The sequence below is a fragment of the Rattus norvegicus genome, chromosome 1 (assembly GCF_036323735.1).
Source record: "Rattus norvegicus strain BN/NHsdMcwi chromosome 1, GRCr8, whole genome shotgun sequence".
NCBI lineage: Eukaryota > Metazoa > Chordata > Mammalia > Rodentia > Muridae > Rattus > Rattus norvegicus.
In genome coordinates this window covers 117,443,473-117,459,802 of record NC_086019.1, presented here as the reverse complement: position 1 = coordinate 117,459,802, position 16,330 = coordinate 117,443,473, and the positions used below count along the sequence as shown (strand labels likewise).

At 39.5% G+C, this 16,330-nt stretch overlaps 1 protein-coding gene across 7 annotated transcripts in view; it reads left to right on the top strand.

Moving 5' to 3' along the window:
* Gabra5 (gamma-aminobutyric acid type A receptor subunit alpha 5) overlaps positions 1–16,330 on the top strand; it is a 112,979-nt gene that overhangs the window by 57,622 nt on the left and 39,027 nt on the right. The window lies entirely within an intron of this gene.

The following is a 16,330-nucleotide window of genomic DNA, read 5'->3' as shown; positions in this document are numbered from 1 at the left end:
AAGTTTTGAGTATGCAGCCAATGATTTTTTTTTTCTTGCAGTGCTATATTGACTATTTTGTAGAGTCTGGTAAGTTCAGTGGTCTTCTCTGTCATGTATATGGTCTCTGCTCATTCAGAACACTCAAGATGTAAGTCAGTTGTATCTTCACACATGACAGGCTTATCATGATCAATGATGGATGCTCACAGCACCAGGTCTCCTGGTACAGACCACATGAGGAGGATAATTACTTGACTAACTGGTCAAATGCAGATACAAATACAAATGAAAATATATTAGGTGCACATTTCTCAAATCTTAAGGATATTCTTGGGTTCTACTCACTGGGCTCCGGTCCCTGTGTGTGAAGTTGGAACTTAACTACCTGCCTTCTTTTTTTCCTCTGTGCTCATATGACCTGACACTCTTCATTTAATCTCTTTCTGCCCCTAGAGCCCTGCTTTGGACTGTATCTCTAGCTTTCATTTTATTTTTCATTTTGATATAAGATCTCACTAGTTAGCCCAGGTTGCCTTGTATGCACTTCCTCTACAGGCTGCCCTTGACCCTATGATCATCCTGCTTTAGTCATCAAAGTGGCTGGGATTTCAGACCTCTGTAAGACCTCTGTTCAAGGTTCCATTTTTGAAAACAGACTCTCCTTTTTGAGATTAATTGTGAAAGGTAGGGGTTATTGAGTCTTGGATACCTTACCCCTTGGCCAAACGCCTGAGAGGCCATTGAGACTTGCTAAGCCCCCAGAATCAATTCATTCACTATTCCGCTGTGGGACAGATGACTTGGACATTAAGTATACGTAAGTCACTTTTGTTCATTCTGCTGTCAACCATCTCTTTGCTCTTTGGCTTTGATAACTTACTCACAGTGTGTATTGGTGTGAGTTTCTTCGTGGATTGAGAGTTGGCGGACAGTTTTGGCTTCCTGGGTCTGTTTGTTCATCTCTTTTGCCACCTTTGGACATTGCAGAGTCCCCTCTGTCATCTGAAGCTTCATCATGTTGGTCCACTTGATGGTGTCTTATAAATCTCTTAAATATCTTTTTCTCTCATTCTTTTGCCTCTTTTTTCAGCTTTGGTAGAATAATTTCCCCTTACATATCTTCAATTTTACCAATTAGTTTTTGTTATTTTTCTAGTCTTTTGTTTATTCACTTTATTTAAATTTTCAGTTCAGATGTCATAGTCCTCCACTCTGTTGTTTCTGTGCGGTACTTTTTTGTACATTCTTTTTCTGTTAAAATTTTACTTTATTCATGTGTCACTTCTCTGACCTTGGTGAACATGCTTGCAGTGGTTATTTTGAAGATATTGGTAGGTAAGTCATGTAACTTCATTTTATTTGAGTCTGTTTTTAATCTCATCTCATTTTTGAACATATTTATTTTCTTATGTTCTCGTCTATTTATTTATTAGTCATTCATTCATATTGGCAATACCTTACTCAAAGCGTTGTTTTCTGTCACTATAACAAAATATCTGACATAATCAACTTATAAAGAAAAAATACTTTTTGGATCAAAAATTTTCAAGGTTGTAGTCTGTGATAACTGATCATTCTGGTTTCTTTGGGTCTATAGCAAGATGGCATGTCCTACTAGAATCCATGGCAGAACAAAAATACCCACTTCACAAGATAGAGAGCAAAGAGAAAAGGAAGTAGGTGGATCCCAAAATTTCTTTCAAGGGGTTACCTTCAATGACCTAAGTACTTCACTCAAGTACATTGCCAATGTATTGCCTCAGGGAGCAGGTCTTTAGCACATAAGCCTTTGGACGACGTTGAAGAACTTACTGTAACTGTCTTCCAGTCTTCATGACCTGTACATGTTCTTTAGGTATCCTGGTTAGACACTCTGAACCTCATCAAACTAGTCTAAGCTATCAGCATTACTTTAAGCAACTCTGTGATGTTTCCTGTGCTTGCTGAGTTCTCTTAGTGCTCAAAGAGTAGGATGATCAAGGCCTACTTCTCAAGCAGCCCTCAGAAAAAGTTGGATCATTAGAGTCTCCACCCAGCACTTTTATTCCCCAAAAGAAGCTGATGAGTGGGGGAATGGATCTTGCTGGCCTGCTGTGAGTTTCATCAGACTAAATCTTTGGTTCTCACTGACTCTTTAATAGTCCTCCATATAGCCCCTAGAGGAGTCAGCATGGTGAATCTCTGACCTACCTTATCCACTTTCCAGATGCTTCTTCATGTGTATGTAGTAGCTGTTGTTTGTGCCATCTTGAACTAAGCTCCATGGCTAGGACTGCCACCAGCCTGAGCTGCAGTACCTGTGCTCACTGGCCTAGTGTTGGCCCCTTTGTTCTTAGTTACTTGCAGCTTTTCTAATCCCTTCAGTCAACAACACTTAAAGTAAAATGAAACAGAAACCTTTCCCTATGGAAGCACATAGAAAGGTCTGGATGGAAAGATCTCCCATGCTCATAGATTGGCAGGATTAATATAGTAAAAATGTCCATTTTACCAAAAGTGATCTACAGATTCAATGCAATCCCCATCAAATACCAATCCAATTCTTCAGAGAGTTAGACAGAACAATTTGCAAATTCATCTGGAATAACAAAAAACCCAGGATAGCTAAAACTATCCTCAACAATAAAAGGACTTCTGGGGGAATCACTATCCCTGAACTCAAGCAGGATTACAGAGCAATAGTGATAAAAACTGCATGGTATTGGTAGAGACAGACAGATAGACGAGTGGAACAGAATTGAAGACCCAAAAATGAACCCACACATCTATGGACACTTGATTTTTGACAACGTAGTCAAAACCATCCAATGGAAAAAAGATAGGATTTTCAGCAAATGGTGCTGGTTGAACTGGAGGTCAACATGTAGAAGAATGCAGATTGATCCATGCTTATCACCCTGTACAAAGCTCAAGTCCAAGTGGATCAAGTACCTCCACATCAAACCAGATACACTCAGACTAATAGAAGAAAAAGTGGGGAAGCATCTCGAACACATGGGCACTGGAGAAAATTTCCTGAACAAAACACTAATGACTTATGCTCTACGATCAAGAATCAACAAATGGGATCTAATAAAACTGCAAAGCTTCTGTAAGGCAAAGGACACTGTTGTTAGGACAAAACGACAACCAACAGATAGGGAAAAGATCTTTACCAATCCTACAACTGATAGAGGGCTTATATCCAAAATATACAAAGAACTCAAGAAGTCAGACTGCAGGGAGACAAATAACCCTATTAAAAAATAGGGTTCAGAGCTAAACAAAGAATTCATAGCTGAGAAATGCCTAATGGCTGAGAAACACCTAAAGAAGTGTTCAACATCTTTAGTCATAAGGGAAATGCAAACCAAAACAACCCTGAGATTTCACCTCACACCAGTGAGAATGGCTAAGATCAAAAACTCAGGTGACAGCAAATGTTGGTGAGGATGTGGAGGAAGAGGAACACTCCATTGTTGGTGGGATTGCAGGCTGGTACAACCATTCTGGAAATCAGTCTGGAGGTTCCTCAGGAAATTGGGCATTGAACTACCTGAGGACCCAGCTATACCTCTCTTGGGCATATACCCAAAAGATGCTCCAACACATAAAAAAGACACTTGCTCCACTATGTTCATAGCAGCCTTATTTATAATAGCCAGAAGCTGGAAAGAACCCAGATGCCCTTCAACAGAGGAATGGATACAGAAAATGTGGTACATCTACACAATGGAATATTACTCAGCTATCAAAAACAATGACTTTATGAAATTCATAGGCAAATGTTTGGAACTTGAAAATATCACCCTGAGTACGGTAACCCAATCACAGAAAAACACACATGGTATGCTGCAGGCCGACAGGAACCAGATGTAGATCTCTCCTGAGAGACACAGCCAGAATACAGTAAATACATAGGCGAATGCCAGCAGCAAACCACTGAACTGAGAACGGGACCCCCATTGAAGGATTCAGAGAAAGGACTGGAAGAGCTTGAAGGGGCTCGAGACCCCATATGAACAACAATGCCAACCAACCAGAGCTTCCAGGGACTAAGTCACTACCCAAAGACTATACATGGACTGACCCTGGGCTCCAACCTCATAGGTAGTAATTAATAGCCTAGTAAGAGCACCAGTTGAAGGGGAAGCCCTTGGTCCCGCCAAGACTGAACCCCCAGTGAATGTGAGTGTTGTGGGGATGGCAGTAATGGGGGGAGGATGGGGAGGGGAACACCCCTATAGAAGGGGAGGGAGAGGAGTAGGCGGATGTTGGCCCAGAAACCAGGAAGAGGAATAACACTCGAAATGTAAATAAGAAATACTCAAGTTAATAAAGATTAAAAAAATTTAAAAAAAAGAAAGGTCTGGATGCAAATTCATACCAGGTACATTGCAGAGGCTATGAAATTTACGTTAAATTTATATATTTTTTACAATGTATAGGTATATATTTAAATGATATTTATAATAGTTATATATTTAAATATTATATTTGCTACCTTTATATTAAAAGAGAATATGCTCTACATTTAAAATATCACAACACACACACACACACACACACACACACACACACACACACACACGTTTGAATAGAGGCACATGGCTTCAATCTCAGCTTTTCCTGGCTGCAGTGTTGCGGTGAGCTGGAGGATTGGGGTGAGTGTGAGCATGTATGTACATCACGGTTCTAGCGTCTGTCAGGGACTGTTCTCTGAAAGATCCAGTTCCTCCCTTTGCAGCTGTCCTGCAGTGATGGCTCAAGTTCTTCAACAGGACAGAGAAATTCTCTCTGACTTATAGCTTCCTCCTTCCAGGAAGCTGACACTTCTTGGTGTCAGCTCTCCTCAGTATCTTTTGTATGGGGATCCAGATAATAGTTGCCTGATTTCTACCATCTGCTGTTCCTAGAAGTGAGCCTTTCTGACCCAAAGGGCTTCATTATGGGTTACCCTATGCTTCCAAAATGAGGCTTGGTTACAGGAGGTAAGTAAGTTTGTCTGATGAGCAAAACACTAAGTGGAAGGAAATCTTTTATTTAGTTTTTCAAATTGTTACCTTCAAGTGCTCCAGAGCAATTACAGCATTTGGTTCTTAGGGGGTTGGTAGCAGAAAGGACTCTCACCAGAATTTCTTGGAATTCCTTGTGGGTGGCAGTGAACACCAGTGTTCGTGATGAGGGGCCATTGAGTCTGAAGGTCCTCAGGTAGGTCATCTGAGAACACATATCCCACGCCTGAAGGAACAGGAATTGGCCTCATCTCTAGAACATTAACTGTAGTTTAACTTTACGCTGCTCTTAATATATGAAGATTATCGTTTGATTTAATCCAAAAACAAAATACAAAGACTATTCTTGCCACCCTATGAGGCTGCTCTGGTCACTGGCTAGATGAATTCAGGCCACTGTGATCCCAGATTTAATGGCAATGACGTGCAGGGCAAACAGCTCAAAAGCAATTTTGGATAAAGAAAGGTATTTGACAGCCTAATTTTTTTCGTCACTAAAATTATCTCATACTTGTCAGGCAACCAACTGCAGTGAAATCACTTCTCACACTCAGAGATGCACACATTCCTAATGGAGCCTCCCCACTCTTTCCATCACAGTATAAGCACCACACATAAAGCAAAGTCAGCAGGGACAATTACTGACCTTAGTAGAAATTTGAGATTGTCATGTCCAATTTCTTTTAATGTCCTTGATGAGATTGTCATGTTCGATTTCTTTTAATGTTCTTGATATTTTGAAGATGGATTTGATTTTATTCCAGTGTTGGTCATTTATTCACAGTGTCTGTCAATAACACTATGCAAACCGTCACATAACATGTTTAAATAAATTGACCAAGAGCTAGAAAACTCTGGAAAAATTATTCTTCCTCATTTCATAAGCTTCACACTCAAACACACTCATTTTAAGAGGAGAAATGCTATTCAATTAAATGTGTTTCATTTGTCTTTTATCTATAGATTTGCTGAAAAACATTAGAAGCTCCTCCAACATGTTCTCTTATACTACTTATGCATATGAGCATGCAGAAGCTAAATGTGCAAGTGTAATGAGTTTAAATTACCCAATCCAACAGTTCTTCGCTATTAGGAGACAAAAGAATGCAAATGAGTGTCTCTCTTCTGGTTTCCCTGGTTTGTGAGAGCCTGAGTGAGCTAGCCACCTATCATTGCTGCCTCTCCTCTCACTGTTGAAATTAGTTCTAGCTTATAGACAGGCTTTCCTAGACTTTAGAGATGCTACTTAGGGATAATGGCATGGCTTCCATACGCTGCATTCCAATCCACATTATTTGAATAAGAGAAAGTAAGGTCCTAATTTTTTTAAAAGATTTATTTATTTATTTATTTATTTATTTATTTATTTATTATATATAAGTGCACAGTAGCTGTCTCCAAACACACCAGAAGAAGGCATTAGATATCATTACAGATGGTTGTTTGTCACCATGTGGTTGCTGGGATTTGAACTCAGGACTTTTGGAAGAGCAGTCAGTCCTCTTAACCACTAAGCCATCTCTCAATCCCAGTCCTAATTCTTTTGTTCATTTTATTCTTAGAATGGTACAATACATGTTGGATTAAATTATGAGATAATATCTGGAGACTAGAAAACACTTATTAAGTTACAAATAGAAACTTATTTGGTGAGAAAATCAGTTGTACATTTCATGCTATGAGCTTTCAGTGCATCTCAAGTATGGGTACATGAGCCTGTCCTTGTGCCCAAGATACCCAGGGAACAGTGGCTCTACAGTTTCCAAAAGCCTGGTATATATGAACATCAAAGTTCATAAGGTCTAGAAACACATTAAAGTGTTACGTGTGTGTGTGTGTGTGTGTGTGTGTGTGTGTGTGTGTGAAGTTCAGATTTGTTGAATAAGAATGCAGACACAGTAGTTAATTTTAACTTTTTTGTGGCCTGAATGATTTAAACTTAGTATTCATGTTTGTAAACTTAGTTCTCAGTGCATTAAAGATAAAGTGATTACATCATGAGGACAAAGCCTTGAGGAATAGGATTACTTGCTTACTAAAGAGCTTCTCTTATCCTTTCTGCCCCATGAGGACATGGCACAAAAATAAGAGAAATACTTTTGAAGAGACTAAAATAAATACTGCTTCAAATTATTTTGTATGTGGCCTTAATTTGTTTGGGCTGTTAGATTATCATTTAGTCACACTGTTCATTAATAGCATTTATAATTTTATGTTTATGGACAGATTAGTATACTCATTCCCCACATTTCTGGAGGCTGGGAAGGCCAAGGTCCAGTTGCCATCAGAATTTGTATCTAGGACAGTCTTGCTTCATCTTTACCCAAGGCTGTCTTTTTGCTATAAGAGTAGAAGGAACAAAAGACCTCCTTGTACCTGTTTCATAAGGGCTCAAATCCTATCTTGATGGCTCCATCACATAGCCTATTCAAGTGCTAATAACTTACCTCTCCAGAATGCTAACCTAGTATGAACTTTAGAGGAGTGGGCAGTTAGTGGCATGGCAAACTCTTCACTGTACTAAATGCAGTGAGAAAATTAGATACATGACCATAGACTTTCCTCAAGGAGCTGATTATGGACACACATTGGAGATTGACTCTGTACCTTTGTGCAGTTAAAAAGGCTAATGGGATTCCCAAATGATAGAGCTGTTTCACAAAGGAGAGCATGTTTTGAAGTGAACCTGGTTGAACCCATAAGAAAGAGACCTGAATGGGAATGAGGGCAAAATACCAGAAAAGGTCCCAACAAGAGAAGCTACAGTAAAATATCACAGAAAATTGGAGACCATGTGATCTCAGTCTAAAAGTACTTTGGTTCTAGAAACAGAGAGGAGAATGGATTGTTGCCAGAGCCTAGAGCTAGCAAGTGATGGATGTTAGAAATGGGTACAAAATCAGTTCAACCACAAAAAGGAAAATTCAGTGATTCACTACATAGCACATGACCATGGTGGGCAATAGCTTGTATATTTAAACATTGCAAAAATTATAAACATTATGGTATAAAAGATAAATTACTCAATTGAATCTGTCATTAATATATACATAGATCAAAATATATAAAAAAAGGTTTAGAAAGAAAAGGTTCATTTAAGGAAATGAAGGCTAGACCACAGCTCCAACAAGAAGGGGAACTAATATGAAGTGCACATTGGTAGCAGAGCTGGTGATGTCCGTTGAGTCAAAGAAGCATATATTGCCATGACTGTTCATGGAGATGGAACAAAGATGTGGGGAGGGGCAATTCCCCAGACAAAGATAGGAGGCAGCCAGATAGTACAGCATTTTGGAACAATAGTGTTCATGAAGGAAACTCAAATGTGTAACATATATAAAGGCCATTGCTTAATAACTACAGCATGATATAAACACCAGGTACTTAGAAAACAGTTTTGCCTGAGAGATTTGAAGTGACCAGAAGCAGCTTCGGTTTGGTTGCTCTATGATGAATAGGACATTGTACATTTAACTTCACCATACATTATTGCCTAGTCTCCTGCCCCCTCTGAGACAGAGAGGTGGGGAGGGGGGTGCATTCTTTCTATAGGCTGGGTGAGAGTCCATTTCTTTTGCTCTACATCTGATCTAACTGAGGTCCATACTCATGGAGAGGAGTATCTAAACATCTTGCAAGGCCTAGCTTCCCTTCCTGTCCTAGCAGCCATGATCCTACTCTGCACCTTAGATGGTAAAAGTGAGACACTTTACTGGTTCACCCTCCTGCTTTATAATTTTCTTACCTCTTAGCTGATTCTGGTCAGTGGGTAAAACCTAGTGGACCAATGCTCCTTTCTGGATTTGAAGCAGGGATACTGATCTTCTAGGACGACAGCGATGCTGCACTGATAGACATTTACCCTTTGCAATGTTGTCTTTTCTATATTTTTTTATTAACTTGAGTATTTCTTATTTACATTTTGAATGTTATTCCCTTTCCAGGTTTCCAGCCAACATCTCCCTAGCCCCTTCCCCTCCCCTTCTTTATGGGTGATCCCCTCCCCATCCTCCCCCCATTACCACCCTCCCACCAACAATCACGTTCACTGGGGGTTCAGTCTTGGCAGGACCAAGGGCTTCCCCTTCCACTGGTGATCTTACTAGGCTATTCATTGCTACCTATGCGGTTGGAGCCCAGGGTCAGTCCATGTATAGTCTTTGGGTAGTGGCTTAGTCCCTGGGAAGCTCTGGTTGCTTGGCATTGTTGTTCATATGGGGTCTCAAGCCCCTTCAAGCTCTGAGTAGTTAACTCTTTTTTTTCTTTTTTCTTTTTTTTATCAGAGCTGGGGATCGAACCCAGGGCCTTGCGCTTGCTAGGCAAGCACTCTACCGCTGAGCTAAATCCCCAACCCGAAGAGTTAACTCTTAACTCTTGTGTTTCTACCCTTGTTTTATAATAGAGAGGACTGCTAGAGATATGAGTTTTCCATTACTCAAATCCTATGCATTTAAAATCACAATTCTGATAAACTCTAATATGTTCAATGTCAGATTAAATTAATCCTGAGCAAAATAACATCTTATATATTGATCAGAAGCTCCTAAGTGTCCCTACATAGCCAGAAGACAAGGCTACTACTGTCCTCACAGGCTGTATGAGGCTCTGAACCTAAAATGAGAAATTAAAGTCAAAGTTGGGTCATAGCTCAGAAGTGTGCACTTAGCTGGTTTGATGCTCTGGACTGGATCCACAGCATTCATGAAGAGAAGGGGGAAAGGGAGAGAAGAAAGAAAAATTGAAGAAAAAGGTAAAGAAAAGAGAAAATGAATAAATTCAAGTACAAGGGGTTTCCATGAGATTAAATTTGACAGCATTCTAGAATCCTCCATATCTGGTTACATTAATATTAGGTATTAATCATTAAACACCTACTGTGAATAAGTCACTTCTTTACTAAATGTATATGTATGTCTATGTTTTGTCCTCATTTTGATCTATTAGAAATGGACATTGTTTATCCTATACTTCAGATAGGTAAGTTCTATTAAAGTGGGAAGAGCTTACTCCTGCTCACTTCCAGGACTTTGCTCTCTAGAGATCATAATTTCTGAATGGCCTTGTCAAAAAGGGGATGACTGTACTATTGCCTCCCCTTACATCTTCAGTATTAATGAAGTCAAAAGCGTCACTGGGGGACGGTGGCCTCTGAATTAGCAATATATCCTCTGCAAGTTACTTGTAAGGGAAGATGCCTGTAACCTCCCTGCACAGTTCAGCTCATGCCTGTCAAGGAGGAAAAGTGTGAGTCTTTCTGAAGCTCTAAGTTACAGCAAATGGCACTCAGCAGACCTTGCTGCTGGTATATTTTTAAAGCTATTTTATTGGGTTCTTATATCTCTCCCTCCCTTCCAACCGTTATTCCACACTAATCCCTTTTAAACTTCCAATACTAGATAGGAGAAAAAGGGAGTTAGAGGGAAAAGGGGGATGTAGACTTTTATAGACTACTCCCTGCTGTTTAGGGTTGTTGAGTTCCTTGAGGGACAGTACAATCTCTGTCATTGTCATGATATCCAATTTCCTCTTCTGAATCTATTGTTCATGGCCTTTTGATAAACCAAAATAACAGCAAGAGTAAACAGCAGCCTTCTCAGAGTGTCCACCTTCCCCTCTAGGGGCTCTTGCATTTATACCCAGTCTAAAGTTCCCAGAATTCCAAACATAAATCATATGTAGCTGGCAAAACCACACCCCTGCACAGGGAAAAATCATAATCACCTACTGTGAAACAGCCTCTGATCACATACCTGAGAAAATAAAAACATATTCACAGAACATAACTGGATTAAAAAACAAAACAAAACAAAACACTCATTATGAATCACTGTCTACTATATTGTCCCAGCAGAAATTACAGGTCTAAACAAAGAGATTTTAGTGTTGTATGCTAACATCCAAGCTGAAATAAACATGAGTAGCCATTTCTTCCACTCTTAGCATGATCAGGAGAGCTGAACTCTCTCAGCCATGTTGAACTGACAAGGCAGACATGCTAGTGGCCACATGGTCACTTTGCTGTTGTCAATACTTTACTAACACCAGACACATGAATAAGTCTTTTAATACTCACAATTTGAACGTTAGAACATGTAAGTTATAATGTGTTAATTCTGTGATTTAAATTACAATTACTATTCTGCTAAACCCTACTGGAAGGCAAATACTGATTTTTAATCTTATCCTACAACATCAAAGACGAGTTTAGGAAATCATGCCTATCAAGTAGCAAAGAGCAGTCTGGCCTCCATCCCTTGTGTTTCTCCCCACACCCTACCCAGCTGGTAACCCAGGGTCTATCTTTGGACATAATGATCTCCAAGTCCCAAAAGGAACATCAGCAATTGTGTCACCCCCAATACATTGCTCTCAAAAGGCAGACAAAGGAGATGATGTTGAAGAGTTTCATGACTTAGAAGATTAGGCTGTGATGGCTGTCAGGGTCACCAGTGTGGCTCTGGACTATATGACTCAACTACATATTAGGAAGCACCAGAATTACTAGAGCTTACCACTCTTAGGATCATCCCTATGCCTTGTGTGACTTCCTGTGCCCCATGTCAGCTATTCCCCATCCCTTTCTTCTTTAGCCTATGGAATAAAGATTGTAAGCCAAATTATCCCTTCCTCTCTAAGTTGCTTTGGTTATGGTTTTACTTACAGCAACAGAGAATGAACTAGAACCCTTTCTATTTCCCTCAGTAATTCTCTGTCACAATATTCTAGTGCCCCAAGTTTTGAATCCTATATGAGTTTTCTGATTCACATTTCCCAACTTATTCAAGTCTCTCAATAAATGTAAAACTATGTTACTTTTCCTGGCTCTGGGCAGGGGGTGGGAATCCTAGTCCCCGTGAGAGGGTCTATTAACAGCACCCCTCCCCCCATGTAAGTACATCCCTATTTAGAGGCCAGGTACAGAATCCCTGCATTTATAAAAGTGCAGCAAGGAAGGAATACAAAGGAGGTGCTTGGGACAAGGGTGCACAACCAGTCAGAGACAGCCTGGGAAGAGCAGAAAGTAGAAGATTGCTCTCTGCCTAAAGCATACTACTTTGCTGCCCTCCTTTGACCAGAATCTAGAGGACTACTTTGTTCACGAGTCTTACAGTCCTGCATGATTTAGGCTTCTGCAAGAAGTGTGCAGATTTGTCAGAAGAACAGCTGATTTTTCAAGTGAGATTTTAAAAGCCAGAAAGGCTTGGGTCAACGTAATATAAGGTTTGAAATGCCACTCATGCAAGCATAGGCTGTTACACACAGCAAAACCCTCTATTCTAATAGGACGACAAAGTCTACTAAGCTAGGGGTACTGGGGATACTAGAAGGAATGCTTGAGACTCAAGAAAGAAAGAAATATATCCAAGAAGTGACAGTGAAAAAAATAACAATGTTAGATCACTGGCTGAACAAAGGGAGATTAAAAAAACAAATACCGTAAGACCAATAAGACCACAGAAATCAATGTGCACCTTTCAATAGTAACAAAAAACACTTCTTAACAAATGCAAAAATTGTACTATCTCTTGGCCCCCACAATAAAATAAAAATCACCAGCAATAGAAAACAAAAATACAATCATTAAGATTTAACAACATATTATTGAAAAACAAAAAGCCACTGGAGAAGTAGAATATTTACTAGAATGAGTGGAAATGAAAACACAGCATACCTAAATATTAAATCATCACTGCATTTCAGGAGAAAGTCAACCTGATCATGGTGTAATTCTTTTTGATATGGGTTTGCATTCTGAGTATATTTGAATACAGGTTTACTGGGGATATTGACCTGCAGGTTTTCCCTTTTTTTTTGTTGTGTCCTTACCTGGTTTGGACATTTGAATGATAATAACTTCATAGAAGGTGTTTGGCACTGCTTCTTCTCTTACTATATTTTTCACCAAGTTTAAGAAGGACTGTCTGTAGACCTTCTTTGGATATTTGTCCAATTCTTCTGAGAATCTATCTGGTCATGGCATTTTTTTTCTGGAAGAATTTTTATTACTCTTTCAACTCATCATTTGCTCTACGTCTGTTTGAGTTATTGATGTCTTTTTGCTTTAAAGTTGGTAGAATTTATCCATTACTTTTGGTCTTTTTAAGCTTTAGGGAGTACAGGTTTTTAAATATTTCCTTATAATATCCCAAGTTTCTTTGCTGTCTGCTGTAATGTTCCCTGTCCATTTCTGATTCTGTTAATTTGGGTCATTTCCTTCTTCTAATTAATTGGGTCAAAGGCCTTTCAATATTGTTTATCTTCTCCCTGTAGGTTGATATCATTGTGCAGGTGAAGGCTGGTACAGGATAGAACGAGGCCTGTCATTGGAAGAGAAGGAAAGATGGGTGGGAGAAAAGTTTTAGAGAGGCAAAGGAGGTTGGAGCAAGGAAAGCAGCTGAGAAAACATGGGAACAGACCTTAAGATTCTCCTCTGCACATAGTTACAGGTTTTAATGACTATTTTTAAGAGATAGATGTGTATAGGATTTCGTGTTGTCTAGATAGGCAAATTATATCACATCAATTGTATTAGAAGATATTGTGTGATGTATTCTTTCATGCGGCGACTTAATTTGAGTTCAAGAGAGTGTATAGTGACAGGATGCAACTGGGCCCACCACCGAATTGGGATATGTATGCCTGGCATGTTGGAAACCAGCCAAGAGAACTGGGAATGAGGGCTAGGTGGCCTGACAGGGTGCTGCATTAGAAAGACTCTCAGACAGCCGGTCAGAAAGTACTTGGGGGCAGCATGAGCCACTGAGATAGATTAACGGTAGTTTCAATGGCTAGTTGGAACCAGAACTAGCGACCGCCAGGGTATGCATGGGAAACAATTTCTCTGCTTTTTTATTTTTACTGCAACATGCCCTCCCCAACGAATCATCTCTTCTATTTGTTGATTCCTTTTATTGTTCTTTGTTTCTATTTCATTGATTTATGCTGTGGATTTTATTATTTCTTAACATATACAAGGTTTGATTTTAATTTGTTCTTGTTTTTCCAACTTTTTAAGTTGTATCATTAAGCCATTTCTTTGTGCTCTTTCTGATTTTTTTTAATATAGACACTTAGAGCTATAAAATGACTTTTAATATGTTCCAGGGGTTTTGTTGTGTTGAATTGTGTTTTCATTTTCATTTAGTTCCAGGATGTTTCTTCTTATTTCTTGGTTTCTTCTTTGACAGGCTCATCATTTAATAATGAGTGTTGTGGAGTATTCAACAGAGGTGACTGTTCAGATTTAGGAATAAGACAATAGAAAGCCTTTATTAGCTGTCTGCCAACTACACTGGGTATTTGGAATTCCAGTGTAGCTTTGAGCCTTTCCCCCAGTGAATTTTAAGCACAACAATGTTGTTGTGGTTTGACATACTTCTGGATAACAAGGGATAGTTATCCAGAAGGAGATTTACAGAAGCCACAAGCAAGGTTAGTACATATAGAGACTTTCCCATGACTATGGACTTTGATAGATTACTTTTAGTTTTGGCAGGTGTTGTCTACACACTGAGTTTTAGAACCTGATATTCCTTCCATCACAGAGTCAATTGTGCTAAGTTCTCTGGATCTACTAAGGCCTGGGGCTCTGTTACAATGAGTTGTTTAATAACCATGAGTTTTGTGTATTTATTAGAAGATTTTTGCTTGTTTTTTCTTTGCTTGTTTGGACTGTCAATTTTAAGGTTTTTTTTAATTAAACATTTTCTTTATTTACATTTCAAATGTACATTTTCTGGTTTCCCTTCCGGAAGTCTCCATCCCATCCCCCCTCCTCGTGCTTCTATGAGAAGGCTCTCCCATCTACCCACCCACTCCCTCTCACTTACACCCTGGCATTCCTCTACACTGGGCATAAAGCCTTCACAGGACCAAGGGCCTCTCCTCCCATTGATGCCCAACAATATCCATTCACTGCTACATATGTGGCTGGAACCCAGGGTTGCTTCATGTGTATGTTTTGGTTGGAGCTCTGGGGTGTCTGATTGATTGATTGTTGTCCTTCCTATGGTGTTGCAAAACCCTTTAGCTCATTCAGTCCTTTCTCTAAGTCCTCCAGTGGGAAACTCTTTTTCAGTTCAATGGTTTGCTGCTAGCATTCGCCTCTGTATTTGTCATGCTCTGGCTGAGCCTCTTAGGAGACCGCTATATCAGACTCCTGTCAGCATGCACTTCTTGGCATCAGCAATATTGTCTGGATTTGGTGACTGCATGTGTATGGGATGGATCCCCAGGTGGGACAATCTCTGGATGGCCTTTCCTTCAGTCTCTGCTCCAAACTTTGTCCCTGTATTTACTCCTTTGAATAGTTATGGTTCCCCCTTCTAAGAAGAACTGAGGCATCTGCACTTTGGTCATCCTTCTTAAGCTTCATATGGTATGTGGATGGTATCTTGGATTATCTGAGCTTTTCGGCTAATATCCACTTATCATTGAGTGCATATCATGTGCATTTTATTTATTTATTTTTTTGATTGGGTTACCTCACTCGGAACGATATTTTCTAGTTCTATCCATTTGCCTATGAATTTCATGGTCTGTTTTTAATAGGTGAGTAGTACTCCATTGTGTAAATGTACCACATTTTCTGTATCCATTCTCTGTTGAGGAACATCTGAGTTCTTTCCAGTTTCTGGCCATTATAAATAAGGCTGCTATGAACATAGTGGAGCATGTGCCTTTGTTATATGTTGCAGCATCTTTTGGGTATATGCCCAGTAGTGATATAGCTGGGTCCTCAGGTAAGACTATGTCCAATTTTCTGAGGAACAACAGACTGATTTCCAAAGTGGTTGTATCAGCTTTCAATCCCACCAACAATGGAGGAGTATTCCTCTTTCTCCAAATCCTCACTAACATCTGCTGTCACCTGATCTTAGCCATTCTGACTGGTGTGAGGTGGAATCTCAGGTTGTTTTGATTTGCATTTCCCTGATGACTAAGGATGAAGTCAAAATATCACTATTTGCAGATGACATGGTAGCATACTTAAGTGACCCCAAAAATTCCACCACAGAAATCCCAAACCTGATAAACAACTTCAGCCAAGTGGCTGGATATAAAATAAACTAAAAAAAACAAAATCACTAGTCTTTCTCTACTCAAAGGATGAACAGGCTGAGAAAGAAATTAGGGAAATGACACAATTCACAATAGTCACAAATAACATAAAATACGTTGGTGTGACTCTAACCAAGCAAGTGAAAGATCTATATGACAGAACTTCAAGGCTCTAAAGAAAGAAAATGAAGAAAATCTCAGAAAATGGAAAGATCTCCTATGTTTATGGATTGGCAGGATTAATATAATAAAAATGGCCATCCTGCCCAAAGAAGTCTACAGATTCAATGCAA